This window comes from Nicotiana tomentosiformis, chromosome 1, assembly GCF_000390325.3.
Source record: "Nicotiana tomentosiformis chromosome 1, ASM39032v3, whole genome shotgun sequence".
In the NCBI taxonomy this organism is placed as follows: Eukaryota; Viridiplantae; Streptophyta; class Magnoliopsida; order Solanales; family Solanaceae; genus Nicotiana; species Nicotiana tomentosiformis.
In genome coordinates, this window is record NC_090812.1 from 148,258,758 (window position 1) to 148,275,297 (window position 16,540).

Here is a 16,540-nt window from a genome sequence, read left to right on the forward strand (position 1 = left end):
TTCATGAAATCCGAACACCCATTCCGATACGAGTTCAACCATACCAATTTTATCGAAGTCCAATAACAACTCGACTTCCAAATCAAAAACGTTTCCTCCATTAAATCCGAATTAAATGATGGATTCAAATACATAATCATGGAAATTAATCAAAACTGGATAAGAATTACTTACCCCAAACACCCACGCAAGAATCTCTCCAAAAATCTCCCTCTACCGAGCTCCAAATTAGATTTTGAGTTATGAACTCAAACTCCCATTTTTGGGACTTTTAATTCTGCCCAGATAGGCCTTCTTCGCGTTCGCGACCATTGCTTCGCGTTCGCGAAGGCCAAAACCCAACTGCCTCAAATCCTTCATCGCGTTCGTGGCCTCCTCGTCGTGTTCGCGAAGGCTAATTGTTTCTACCCCATCATTTCCTCTTCGCGTTCGCGAACCCCTCGTCGCGTTCGCGATGACCAGCTGACCAACTCCTTCGCATTCACGATGGCCAAACGACCCCAGGCCACAATCTTCCTTTCTTCTTCGCGTTCGCGAACCCCTCATCGCGTTCGCGATGACCAGCTGACCAACTCCTTCACGTTCACGATGGCCAAACGACCCTAGGCCACAATCTTCCTTTCTTCTTCGCGTTCGCGTTTCCTAGGCCGCGTTCGCGAAAGCTTGCCCTGTTCCTTCTTCGCGTTAGCGTTCGCGTCCACAACTTCGCGTTCGCGAAGGGTAAACCATCAGTCCCTCAAATTCGTCTTCGCGAACTCGGGACTCCTTTCGCGTTCGCGAAGAAGGAAACCAGATGACAGAAAATAGTTGTTCAAAAATAGAAGAAAATGGCCCGTAGCCCATCCGAAACACACCCGAGGCCCCCGGGACCCCGTCTAAACATACCAACAAGTTCCATAACCTAACACGGACTCTATCGAGGTTTCAAATTTCATCAAATAACGCCAAAAATATAAATCGCACCACGAATCGAACTTATGAACTTCTAAAACTTCCAACTTCTAAAACTCGTGCCGAAACCTATCAAACCAACCCGGAATGACGTCAAAATTTTCAGGCAAGTCCCAAATAACATAACGGAGCTGTTCCAATTCTCGAAATAGCAATCCGACCCCGATATCAAAAAGTCAACCCCCTAGTTAAACTTTCCAAAAATTCGACTTTTACCATTTCAAGCCTAAATTGGCTACAGACCTCAGATTCACAGTCCGGAGACGCTCCTAAGACTAAAATCACCCAACAGAGCTAACGAAACCGATAGAACTCTATTCTGGAGTCATCTTCACATAGTTCCGACTACGGTAAAAATCCTAAGGCTTAAACTTCCATCTCAGGGACTAAGTGTCCCAAATCTCTCCGAATCATCCGTAAATCAAACTCGACCACACACACGGGTCATAATACATATTGCGAGGCTGCTCGAGACCTTAAGTCACTGAACGGGGCGTAAATTATTAAAATAACAAGTCGGGTCGTTACATTCTCCACCTCTTAAACAAACGTTCATCCTCGAACGTTCTAAGAATTATTCTAAGGTTACCGAATTGATAATTTTAACTTTACACATAAACTCACAGTTGATTCCACGTTACCACATTTGAGATAAGCCCGACAACATCATATCACTTGAGATTATTCCTTTTATCCATATTTATAAACTTTAAGGCCATTTTCTTACACTCAAATATCTTCAAAAGGCCTGATTTCTCACAACAACGCACAGTATTAGTCTCAACTGGCTATAGAAACTCATGTCTATGCACACATCAATTTTCTCGATAGTGTTGAATAATTCAAAACTTTCTTTGGGGTGCTGCATTATTCCCCGCTTAGGATCAATTGCCCTCAAACACATAACATAATTTGTCTCTTCTTTTGAAATTCTCAATCCTTCAAATTTTACTAACTCCCAAATTTTTTGGGAATTTCGGCAGAGTCTCCCCTGTAATTGGGCCTATCCATCTACCAGAGTAAAACCCAAACAACTCCTAACAACATATCCACAACCCAAAAAAATACTACAGGGTATATATCAATAATATTAATCTCAGCATTGCCTGATCATAATGATATCAGGACATGAACCACATCATATGTATGCTTATCACCACATCTCTGGTCTTAAAAGTTGTTCATAATTAATTCCAACATCATCAATTAATCTCATATAAATGGGTCACAAATTTACGAAGCTCACCCATAAGTGGAGCATAATAGGAGGACTCACCTCAATATTCAGAACCGAATAAAATTAAGGGAAATTATCCTTTATAATAAAAATCAGGATCATACCTGTAACGACACCATCTGGTGTATTGGCCTCAGCCAAATCATAGTGATTAAATCAACGGGTCGGGCCTCCACCTCTTAAGCGCCCACTACCCGCATGTCCTCCACCTCCAGCTGACTATGCACGTGGAGTATCAACTGGGATAAAGCTTGTAGCTGGAGTGTCCTGATGAAATCCACCCCTCCCGAGTCTGGGACAATCTCTCATGATATGCCTAGTATCACCACACTCATAACAACCCCCCTGAGGTCGCGGCTGCTCGTACTGAGTCTGTGCCGTATAACTGGAATAACCACTGTAAAAATCTCATGTCGATGGTGCACTATAAACTGGAGCACCCCGAATAATCTGATGTGCGGACTGAGCTGACCGGCTGCTCAAGCCTTCGATATAATGGGTTCTAGCTTAAGAATAAAATCTACTGAACCCTCCAGATCTTCGAGACCTTTTGGCCTCCTTAGACTACCTTTCCTCGCCTAGAACACCCTCAATCTTCCTTGCAATCTCCACTACTTATTGAAATGGAGCATCAGTTTGCAACTCTCGAGCCATGCATATTTTAATATCATAATCAAGCCCCTCAATGAATCTGCGGACCCGTTCTCTAATTGTAGGAATTAAGATAGGTGCATGACGGGATAACTCACTTAACCTAATAGCATATTCTGACACTGTCATAGTGCCCTGACGCAACTGTTCAAACTTTGTGCCACGCATCTCTGAGAGTCTAGGGAACAATCTCTTTCAAGAACATTTCTGAAAATTGAGCCCAAGTTGGTGGTGTGGCATCAGCTGGTCTACCTTCTTCATAGATTTTTCACCACCGATACGCTGCGCCTGATAGTTGAAATGTAGTAAAGGCAACTCCGCCACCTCCACAATACCCATGGTGTAGAGAATACGGTGACAATTTTCTAGAAATTCTTGGGCATTCTCTGTCGTTGTGCCACTGAAAGTTGGTGGATCATACTTCTTAAACCTTTCAAGTCTCTTTTGTTCTTCTTCTGATGCCTCGGGCCTAACCTCAGGCAGAACCGGAATAACAGGTTGTACCGGTACTACACCCGAAACCTGTCCAACGTGAACTGCTGCTCTGGAGTTGTGGTAGGAGTCTGAGCTACTCCCCCAATTTGTAGAATGTTTGGTGCAACAGAGATCAATCCCGCCTGAGTTAATGTACCAAACATACTCAGGAATTGTGCTAAAGTCTCCTGAAGTATTGGGGTAACAACAGGTGCTTCTGGTACCTGTCCCCCAACTGGAGCTACTAGTGGCTCCTCAATTGTTGTTCTGACATGTGCTCTAGTCTCAGCACGTGCCCTTCCTCGACCTCGACCTCTACCTCGGCCCCGGCCTCTTGCAGCCCTAGCAGTATGTGCGGATGCCTGCTCAGCTAACCCAGTAGCATGTGTCCTCACCATCTGTGAGAGAATGGAGATACAAAGGTTCAAATTCCAAATTCAACAAATTCCGCACGACAGGAATGTAAGAAATGGAAATTTTCGAACAGTTCTATACCCTCTCGAAGATAAGTACAGACGTCTCTGTACCGATCCGCAAGACTCTACTAGACTCGTTCATGACTCGTAGAACCTATGAACCTAGAGCTCTGATACCAACTGTCACGACCCAAAATCCCACCACAGGCGTCGTGATGGCACCTAGTCTCTAAGACTAGGTAAGCCGATTTCAACTATTTTTTGAAGCCATTTTTTATTAAAAAAAATTAAATAAATAATCAAAACTGATAGCAGAACAAATATGAATATACATCCTCCCGAGATTGGTAGTGCTGAGTCACGAACTCTAACTGAATACATAGAATGGTCACGAGGACCGAATATACAAGACTGTTTGATTACTAGTTAACAGTACAATAAAATAAAAAGACTACAAGGGACTGCGACAACTAAGCAGCTCTACCTTGAATCCTTACGATCCCACTTTAACTCTGCTCAAGTCCGTTATCTTCAATACCTGGCTCTGCACAAAATGTGCAGAAGTGTAGAGTGAGCACACCACAGCTGTGCCAAGTAAGTATCAAGACTAACCTCAATGGAGTAGAGACGAGGTACAGTCAAGACACTCACTAGTCTAATAACCTGTGCAATATGATATACAAAATAATAGGAAATAAATAATAATAAAAGTAGGATAAAACAACCAGTGATATGCACAACAGACAACAAGAATACCATTAATATCACTCAACAATTAATAAGCACAATTACACTCAATTAAGTCAAACCCTTCAAATAAATGTCTTTCACATAGTTCTTCCAGATAACTCTCTTTCAAATATAATTTTCTCAAATAATTATTTTTCAAATATAATTCTTTCAATAAATCTTTTTAAATACAATTTCCTCAAATAAATATCTTTCAAAATACAATTCTTTTATCTAATACTTTCTAAGTAAAAATCCTTCCAAATAAATATTTTGAATATAATTCTTTCAATTAAAAAGTCATCATGTGACACCTCATTTCAAAATCATCAAAATACGAGTCTTAACCCATTTTCATATTTTTTGTAAGTACAGGTCTCAGCCCATTTTTATATTTCAACGGCACCTCGTGCCCGTAATTAAATCATCATATTTTCCCGGCACCTCGTGCCCTCATTTCATATCACAACTGCACGGACAATTCACGTGCCAAATATCATTATCATTTCATCACAGCACCTCGTGCTCACATTTTATATCACAACTGCACGGACAATTCACGTGCCAATATCCCCATTTCATATCACAATTCACGGCACCTCGTGCCCACATTTTATTTTATAAACTGCCTGGCAATAGCCACATGCTCCCAATTTCAACATAAATCAGATTATTATCAATTTACTAACAACAAGACAAGTTGCACAAGGTATAAGAATAAACACAAGAAAATCACAACATCACATGAAAATTGTCAACACCACAACCCCACATCATCACATATCGTCACTGACAATAGCCACCTTTATCGCTCCCATTGCCACCTTTATCGCTCTTATAGCCACCCTTATCGCTTCGCCCAGACAATATCAACAACCACCCTTATCGCTCATATTGCCATCCTTATCGCTTCTTTAGCCACCCTTATCGCTTCGCCCAGACAATATCAATAGCCAACAAACACAACAGTGAAATGCCACCTTTATAACCACATAATATCAACGGTGAAATGCCACCCTTATCTCCCAAAAATAACAACTCACACAACACAACATTTTACACGGGAAATTATCACAACAACATAACAAAAATCAATTCATATCACAATTTTTCAATGGCGACAACCAAATTTTAAAGCTACAACCAAGTCAAATAATTTCACAGCAAATAGCCAAATGCTCCACACAATGTGTACAACACCCATAAACAATCAATAGAGATAGAAATTACTCAACATAAAGCAAAGTCTTCATAAAAGATTAAATTTTCAATAATTATATGAACACCTCTTCTTAAGCTCATTTAATTAATTATTTGCAGAGGAAAAATTCAAAATGAAATTAAATTCCAATAATTATCAAACCAGCAAATTCACAAAATTTCATAAATAATCAAATAACAATCACATCACATTGTCATATAACGACATAGTCAACAACAAGGGTTTAGGCACGACAAGTAGATGATTAAATATATGCTAACAATTATTCAATTTACTACACAATATGCTCAAGATTTTAACTCAATAAAATTTGCACATATAAACTAAGTAGGTACTCGTCACCTCGCGTACATGATTTTCAATTACCCAAGTTGCACATAGGACTCAATGCCTAAGGTCAATTTCCCTCACTCGAGGTTAAGCAAGACACTTACCTCTTTGAAGTTATGTCGATATTCCCAAATCGCCTTCTTGCTTGAATTGACCTCCGGGCCGTTCAAATCTATTCAAAATAATTGTATAACTTCATTAAAATTCATCGGAAACAATTCCGTATAATAATACGCCGACTTAAAAATTTATTCCAAAAAGTCAACAAAAGTCAATGAGGGACTTGCCTCTCGGAACCCGACATAATTTTCATAAAATCTGAACACCCATTCCGATACGAGTTCAACTATACCAATTTTATCGAATTCCAATAACAACTCGATTTCCAAATCTTATATTTTCGTTTTTGGAAGATTTTTGTAAAATGTTGATTTTTCCTCCATTAAATCCGAATTAAATGATGGATTCAAAGACATAGTCATGGATATTAACCAAAATTAGATAACAATCACTTACCCCAAACACCCATGCAAGAATCTCTCCAAAAATCACCTTCTACCGAGCTCCAAATTAGATTTAGAGTTATGAACTCAAACCCCCATTTTTGGGACTTTTAATTCTGCCCAGATAGTCCTTCTTCGCGTTCGCGACCATTGCTTCGCATTCGCAAAGGCCAAAACCCAACTGCCTCAAATGCTTCATCGCGTTCGCGACCTCCTCGTCGTGTTCGCGAAGGCTAATTGTTTCTGCCCCATCATTTCCTCTTCGCGTTCGCGAATACCTCATCGTGTTCGCGATGACCAGCTGACCAACTCCTTCGTGTTCGCGTTCGCGTTCCACTCTTCGCGTTCGCAAAGGCCAAACGACCCCAGGCCCCAATCTTCCTTTCTTCTTCGCGTTCGCGAAGGCTTGCCTTGCTCCTTCTTCGCGTTCGCGTCCATAGCTTCGCATTCGCGAAGGGTAAACCATCAGTCCCTCAAATTCCTCTTCGCGAACGCGGGAGTCCCTTCGCGTTCGCAAAGAAGGAAACCAAATGACAGAAAACATCAGTTCAAAAATAGAAGGAAATGGCCCGTAGCCCATCCAAAACACACTCGAGGCCCCCGGGACCCCGTCTAAACATACCAACAAGTTCCATAACCTAACCCGGACTCTCTCGAGGTTTAAAATCACATCAAATAACTCCAAAAATACATATCACACCACGAATCGAACTTATGAACTTCCAAAACATCCAACTTCTAAAACTCGTGCCGAAACCTATCAAACCAACTCGGAATGATGTCAAATTTTGCAGGCAAGTCCCAAATAACATAATGGAGATGTTCAAACTCTCGGAATCGCATTCCGACCTCGATATCAAAAAGTCAACTCCCCGGTCATACTTTCCAAAAATTCAACTTTCACCATTTCAAGCCTAAATTGGCTATAGACCTCAGATTCACAGTCCAGACACGCTCCTAAGTCCAAAATCATCCAACGGAGCTAACAAAATCGACAAAACTCTATTCTGGAGTCATCTTCACACAGTTCCGACTACGGTAAAAATCTTAAGGCTTAAGCTTCCATCTCAGGGATTAAGTGTCCCAAATCTCTCCGAATCATCCGTAAATCAAACTCAACCATACACGCGGGTCATAATACATATTGCGAGGATGCTCGAGACCTTAAGTAAATGAATGGGGCATAAATTCTTAAAACAACAAGTCAGGTCGTTACAGTTCCTCGAAGACCATAAGATCAAAAGGATCCTATCAAAACCCTACCACCCTAGTGGGAACGGGCAAGTAGATTCCACCAATAAAGCCATACTCCAAAACCTCAAAAAGAGATTGACCGACGCCAAAGGAAAATGGAAAGAAATATTTCCTGAAGTCCTATGGGCATACCGTACGACCTCGAAGTCTAGTACCGGGACTACCCCGTTCTCATTGGTTTACGGTGTCGAAGCTCTAATACCGGTCGAAGCAGGGAAATCAAGCCTTAGGTTCCGATATACGACCGAAGAGTAAAATAATGAGGCCATGAATACGAGCCTGGAACTGCTAGATGAAAGGAGTGAGGCCGCCCTCGTCCGGATGGCCACCCAAAAGCAACGAATTAAAAGGTATTACAATCGAAGAGCCAACTTTCGAAACTTCGGTATCGGGGGCTTGGTGTTAAGGAAGGTCACGTTGAGCATCCGGAACCCGAACGAGGGGAAGTTGGGGCCGAATTGGGAAGGTCCATATCAAATTATCGAGATTTCCCGCAAAGGATCTTACAAACTTGAAGCAATGTATGGTGAACGACTACCGAACATTTGGAACGTGGCCCACTTAAAACAATATTACTGTTGAGGTACGACTCCATTCATCTGTTTTCTTTACATATTAGACTAACACTTGTAGGTAACGATCAAGGAACGATACGACTATTAGGCCCGAAAGTACGCGTTGCACTCTTTTTTCCCTATACCGGTTTTGTCCCAAATGGATTTTCCAGGAAGGTTTTTAACGAGGCAACAGTGGATCGTGCTAACTTAGAATCGAAGATTGGAGTCAAGGACCACATCAGCAGTATCCGAGGCCTCTATATGATCAGCCTCCGATACTGGGGCCATCACCCTCAGATAATCATTTTGGCAAGGAAAGAGACTTTATGCTCGAACTACCTAGGCTCGGTGGATAAGATTTATTGTAAGAGCCAAACGGTCAAATGAACCGTGACCACATAGACCACCCAAACTCTGACACGAAGCATGTATAGATTTGTAACCTTGTATAGAAATAAAAGAAAGTTTCTCCTTGTGGATAAATATTTTATACCTTAAGAATTTCTACATTCGGTCCCTTAAAGATATCGACCCCAAGGGCAATCTCTGTCCGGATCCAAGAGGTCACCCTCACTCGGGAATTATCGTCCAAGGCAGGCTCGGGCGACTAGGGTTATCAAAGCCCGGAGGCACAAAGCTTATTAGGCAGTGCCCGAACTCTAAAGGCCCCGACCATCCGCATTCGAAACTATCGTCCTGGGAAAGCCCGGATAACTCGGGGTAACGAGCCCATTGGGTAATACCCGAACTTAAAAGGCTACGATAGTCTTAGGATGGCTCGGAGATGTCCGAGATCCGTAACCAAAACATAAGGCCTTCAAAATTTCTAAACCGGTTCGAAGGCTACCCTTGATAAAATTATAAAAAAAAATCCTAAATGAACATTTTGGGGAAAGTTTCCGGTTATACCAAGCCCCCCACCAGCCTTAAGCAAAATAGTATCGAAAATGAACAATGTTCGAACCTCCGAATAAGACCTAATTATTACATGCTAAGGCATCCAAAATCTTGGCAATCATAAAGAAAAAGCAAAAAGAATCAAGCTTAAAAAATTGACGAAGCAATATATTATTATTTTCTATGCTATTAGCTTTTTCTCTTGTTCATCAGTATTGGACATAATGAGCCCGAATCGAGGGCGAATACTTCATTAAGGCTGAAACTATCCTCATTGTGTGGTTTGAATCCATATTATCTTTGTTTGTTCAATTTGACATAATTTATCACTTTGTATCAAATTAATCCGTGTATCCTTAAAACCACTTACAAATTTAATTATTATCCATTATTTAGGGTAAACAGTTTAGTACCCACCGTGGGGTTAAGGATAATAGTGGCAGTTTGATACAAATTTCTATAACACAGCCTATTTTACACTTGGTCTTTGAAGTGTCTTTAATTTCAGGTCAAAGTTTAAAATGTCGAACTCCCAATCTGCCCTTCTAAACGTGGATGGAGTCTGGTCACCATGGTGAGAACAACAATATGGTACCCAGTAACAAGGTGCCTCCTGTCGTTCCCAATGGAGTTCCGGCTACGGACCTGATCGACGCCAACTCATATGTGGCCATCAATGCAAATTTGCCTATCGATCCTGAGAACAACGTCTGTGGGGGAGACTGATCAGTAGCCCAAAATACACAAGACGGTGAAGGAGATAGGATCAACTTGCGAGTGATCTTCGAAATGATACAGTCTCAACAGCCAGTGATAGCCCAACTACAAAACCAAAGTCGCGCCTCCAGCAGAGTTGAGCTCGAGCCGTCCCGAGAATTCACTCGGAGAAACGAACTAGTCATAGAAAGTCCTAGTGAAGCTGAACCCGGGACTAACCCCGAGATCATTAAAATGTTGGAGGAACTAACAAAACGGGTAGAATCGGGAGAAAAGAAAATTGAAGCCAATGGCAAAAAGGTGGAAACCTACAATTTCAGGGTCGACCAAATCCTAGGAGCACTACCGACATTAAAGGGCCTGGATTCCAAGAAGTTTGTTCAAAAACCTTTTGCTCCAAGCGCGGCTCCGAAGCCAATCCCAAAGAAGTTCCGCATGCCCGAAATTCCTAAGTACAATGGAACAATTGATCCAAATAAGCATGTGACCACCTACACATGCGCCATCAAAGGGAACGACTTGGAGGATGATGAGATCGAGTTTGTCCTACTGAAAAGGTTCGGGGAAACTTTGTCAAAGGGAGCTATGATATGGTATCACAACTTACCCCCTAATTCTATTGACTCGTTTGCTATGCTTGCAGACTCCTTCATGAAAGCACGCGTTGTGGCCATCAAGTTCGAGACTAGGAAGTCAGACCTTTTCAAAGTGAAACAAAGAGATAATGAGATGCTCAGGGAATTTGTGTCCCGGTTTCAAATAGAAAAAATGGACTTGCCTCCGGTCACAGACGATTGGGCCATTCAGGCCTTCACCCAAGGACTCAATACTCGAATCTCATTGGTTTCACAGCAGTGAAAGCAAAATCTAATAGAATATCTGGCTGTAACTTGGGCCGACGTACATAATCGGTATCAATCAAAAATTAGGGTCAAAGATGATCAGTTTGGGGCCCCTTCCAGGTCCGTTTATCCCATCAGGGCTATTGACATATCCAAAAGAACATTGATCGTGAACCCCGATCAAATAAGGACCGGTATCAACTATACAATAGAGATCGAAGAGGTAATGGGTCTGGGCAAAACCTTGTTAGAAGTGAAAGAAGAAGCGATCGAGGTCAAAATAACCATGGACTCATGAGCAGAAGCAGTTTATATAGGGACATCGGGCCTAAGGAAGTGCCGAAGTTATCGGAGTACAGCTTCAATGTCGATGTTGCTGCCATTGTATCTGCCATCAGACGCATCAAAGACACCAAGTGGCCTTAACCATTACAGTTCGATCCAGCCCAAAGGGACCCCAACCTAATGCATAAATACCATGGCACTCACAGCCACATAACTGAAGATTCCCGACAACTGAGAGAGGAAGTAGCCCGGTTATTCAACAACGAACATCTCCGAGAGTTCCTGAGCGATCGATCCAAGTATCATTTCAGGAATAAGGACTCTAATAAGCAGATCGAGTAGGAGGAACTTCAGCACATCATTAGCATGATCATCTATGGGGTCGACGTCCCCTAGGGGCCGACGTTAAAATGCACCAAAGTATCCATCACAAAGGAAAAACGGACTCGAGATTACGTTCCAGAAGGAACCTTATATTTCAATGACGAGGACGCTAAAGGCATCGTGCAGCCACACAACAATGCACTAGTAATATATGTACTCATAAATAAATCTCGAGTTAAGCATATGTTAATTGATCCAGGTAGCTCGACCAATATCATCATATCGAGAGTCGTAGAGCAGTTGGGTCTACAAGACCAAATTATGCCTGCAATCCAAGTTTTAACGGATTCAACATGGCATGTGAGACCACTAAAGGGGAGATAACACTACCGGTGAACATCGCGGGAACCATTCAGGAAGCAAAGTTCTACGTGATCGAAGGAGATATGAGACATAATGCTCTGTTCGGGAAGTCGTGGATTCACAATATGAGGGGAGGGCTCTCGACATTGCACCAGGTGTTGAAATTCCTAATGTAGGAGGGATTAAACAATTTATGGAGAATAATCGGCCGCAAAGGAGATGTTCACGGTCGACGAGGTAGTCTCGATATCCGCATTTTCAACACCAAGGGGTCCGAGTTCGGTCACCAAGGAAGAAGCCAAATAGCAATCACCGACGCCGGACCCGAACGAACCAGAAAGATAAGGGACGGGTGAAGATGATGACTACAGAGTTCCCAGGTCTTTGATATCCCCCGACGATTCCGATGCCACCAAATCAACGGTCGAGGAACTAGAGAAAGTCATAATGATCGAGCACCTACCTGATCGCAAGGTATACCTGGGAACCGGGTTAAGTCCCAAGCTCAGGAAAAAACTCATTAAGTTCCTTATATCTAACATAGATTGTTTTTCTTGGTCCCACTTTGACATGATAGGGATCCCGCCAAAAATAACTACTCACAAGCTGATCCTGGATCCGAAGTTCCACCTGGTCAAACAGAAAAGGAGGCCTCAGTCCGAAGTTAAGCATGCATTCATCAAAGACGAGGTATCGAAACTCCATAAAATAGGATCCATTCAGGAGGTTAAGTTCTCGGATTATTTAGCAAACGTAGTGGTAGTCCCTTAAAAGGGGAATAAATTAAGAATGTGTATAGACTACAAAGACTTGAATAAGGCATGCCCCATGGACTCTTTCCCTTTGCCCAACATCGATTGCATGATCGATGCCACGACCGGCCACGAGATCCTCAGTTTTCTCGATGCGTATTCCGGGTACAACTAAATTCGGATGGACCTGGGCGATCAGGAAGAAACATCCTTCATCACTAAGTACGGCACCTATTGTTATAACGTAATGCCATTCGCACTAAAAACGCCGGTGCCACTTTCCAACGCCTAGTAAATCGGATGTTAGAAGATCTAATAGGAAAATCAATGGAAGTTTACATTGACAATATGTTAGTTAAGTCCCTGCGAGCAGAGGACCATTTAAAACATTTCCATGAAACCTTCAACATATTAAAGAAATACAATATGAAGCTGAACCCGGAGAAATATGCATTTGGAGTCGGGTCCGGGAAATTTCTCGAATTTATGTTCTCTAACCGGGGAATCGAGATCAATCCCGATAAAATCAAGGCCATAGAGGACATTATCGTGGTGGACAATGTCAAGGCCGTTCAAAGGTTAACCGGGCACATAGCCTCTTTGGGTCGATTCATTTCAAGGTCCTCCGATAAGAGTCATCGGTTCTTCACGTTATTAAAGAAGAAGAATAATTTCTCATGGACCCTGGAGTGTCAACAAGCCTTGGAAGAACTCAAGCGGTACCTTTCGAGCCCGTCTTTGCTTTATACTCCGAAGGTAGGTGAACAGTGGTACCTGTACTTAGCGGTATTCGAGATAGCGTTAAGTGGAGTCCTAGTCCGGGAAGAGGAAGGTATGCAATTTCCTATCTACTATGTTAGCAGGACTCTAGGCGAGGCCGAAACTAGGTATCCTCACCTGAAAAAATTAGCGCTCGCTTTGCTAAGCGCCTCCAGGAAGTTAAAGGCGTATTTTCAATGCCATCCCATATTTGTCGTGACTACTTACCCGTTGAGGAACATAATGCATAAGTCCGAGCTCTCAGGACGATTTTCCAAATAGATCGTGGAAATTAGCGGGTAAGATATCGAATATCGACCCCGAACTGCCATCAAATCTCAAATTTTGGCGGACTTCGTGGCCGACTTCACGCCGGCCCTAATACCCGAGGTCGAGAAGGAATTGTTGTTGAACTCGAGAACCTCTTTTGGAATCTGGACCCTCTTTACGGACGGCGCCTCTAACGCAAAGGGGTCCAAACTTGGCATCGTGTTGAAGCCACCAACAAGTAATGCAGTTAGGCAATCTATTAGAACTGTAAAATTGACTAACAGTGAGGTCAAGTATGAGGCCATGATTGCAGGTCTCGAACTATCTAAAAGCCTGGGGGTGAGGCAATTGAAGCTAAGTGTGATTCCCTCCTTGTGATGAACCAAGTCAATGGAACGTTTGAATTCAAAGAAGAACGAGTGCGAAGGTACCTGGATAAACTACAGGTGACGTTACATCAGTTCAAGGAATGGACTTTGCAACATGTACCTCGGGATCAAAATAGGGAAGTCGGTGCTCTTGCTAACTTAGGATCATCAGTTGATGACGATGAATTCAACCCGGGAACGTACAACTCATGAAATCGGTAGTGGAAGAAGGGCACGCCGAGATAAACTTGACAAGCTTACCCGGGACTGGAGAAACAAGTATATAGATTACTTGAAGACCAAAAAACTGCCCTCGGCTCCTAAAGAATCGAGAGGTTTGTGCACAAAGGCGTCCAGGTTCAGCTTGTCCAAAGACAACACCCTATTCAGGAGAACATTTGATGGCCCGTTTTCCATATGTCTGGGACAGGGAGATACCGAATTATTTTGTGGAAAGTTCACGAAGGCACCTACGGGAACCATTCGGGTGCCTAATCATTGGTTTGTAAGATAATTAGAGTCAGCTACTACTGGATCGACATGGAGAAAGACACGAAGGAGTTCGTGCGAAACTGCAACGGATGTCAGAGGCATGCACCGATGATTCGTCAGCCCGAGGAGCTACTACATTCGGTCCTGTCACCCTGGCCATTCATGAAATGGGGAATGTACATCATTGGTCCCCTACCATGGGCACCCGGTAAGGCTCAATTTATATTATTTATGACTGGCTATTTTTCTAAATAGGTGGAAGCCCAGGAATTTGAGAAAGTCAGGGAGAAAGAAGCTATTGACTTCATTTGGGACCACATAATATGCCGGTTTGGAATGCCGGCAGAGATCGTGTGCGACAATGGGAAGCATTTCATCGGTAGTAAAGTGAGTAAATATTTCGAAGACCATAAGATTAAAAGGATCTTATTGACACCCTATCATCCTAGTGGGAACGGGCAGGCAAAATCTACGAACAAAACCATACTCTAAAATCTTAAGAATAGGTTGACCGACGCCAAAAGGAAAATGGAAAAAAATTTTGCCCGAAGTCTTGTGGGCATATCGTACGATCTCAAAATCTAGTACCGGGGCCACCCCGTTCTCGTTGGTCTACGGTGCCGAAGCGCTAATATCGGTCGAAGTAGGAGAACCGATTCTTAGGTTCCGATATGAGACCGAAAAGTCAAACGATGAGGCCATGAGCACGAGCTTGGAACTATTGGACGAGAGGCGAGAGGCTTCCCTCGTCTGGTTAGCCTCCCAAAAATAACGGATCGAAAGTTACAACCGGAGAGCCAACCTCCGATACTTCAATATAGGGGACTTGGTGTTAAGAAAAATGATACTAAACACCTGGAACCCAAACAAAGGTAAGCCGGGACCGAATTAGGAAGGTCTGTATCGAATTATCGAGATCACCAGCAAAGGATCATGCAAACTCGAATCAGGGAACGGTGAGCGACTACCAAACAACAGGAACATGGCCCACTAAAAACAGTACTACTGCTAAATTACGACTTTATTCATTCTTTTCTTTACATATATTACGAATTGAACTAACACTTCCAGGCAACAACTAAAGAGTGATGCAGTTATTAGGCCTGAAAGCACGCGTTGCACTCTTTTTCCTTTGAAGCGATTTTGTCCCAAATGGGTTTTCCGACAAGGTTTTTAACGAGGCAACAATAGATCGTGCTAACTTAGAATTGAAGACCGGCTATGAACCGGAATTGAGGGTCACATAAACAGTATCCGAGCCCTCTCTATGATTAGCCTCAAATACTAGGGACCATCACCCTCGGATAATGATTTTAGCAAGGAAAAAAATTTTGTACTCAAACAATCTGGGCTCGGTGGATAGAATTTATTATATGGGCCAAACAGTTAAATGAACCGTGGCCACATAGACCACTTAAGCCATAACACGAAGCTTGTACACATTTGCAATCATGTATATTGCGCATAGAAATGATAGATAGTTTCTACCTTGCAGATATATATTTTGTCTCCTAAGAACTACTACATTTTATTCCTTAAGGACATCAAGTCCAAGGGCCACCTCTATCCGGATCCAAGAGATCACCCCAACTCGGGGACTGTCGTCCTAGGTAAACTCATATGGCTAGGGCTATCGAAGCCCGGGGGCACAAAAACCAATTAGGCAGTGCCCGAACTTTAAAGGCTACAACCTCCCCACTCGGGGACTGTCGTCATGGGCAAGCTCGGACAGCTCGGGTATCAAAGCCCGGGGTAATAAGCCTATTGGGCAATACCCAAACTTAAAAGGCTACGACTATCCTAGAAATGACTCGGAGACGTCCGTAACTCATAACTAAAATATAAGGCCTTCAAAAATTCCAAACCGATTCAAAGGCTACCCTCGGCACAATTATAATCTAAAAACTTTTAAGTAAGCACTTTGAAAAAAGCTTTCGGTCATACCAAGCCCCCACAATTTTTAAGCAAAATTACATCGAGAACAAGCCTTGTTCGGACCTCCGAACAAGACCTTATTACTACGTGCTAAGGCATTTGAAATCTTTGCAATCGTAAAGAAAAATCTAAAAGAAACAAACTCCACAATTGCCAAATAGAAAAAAGAAAAACCTTGTATATATATAAAGATCTTTACAAAGGCCAAACGG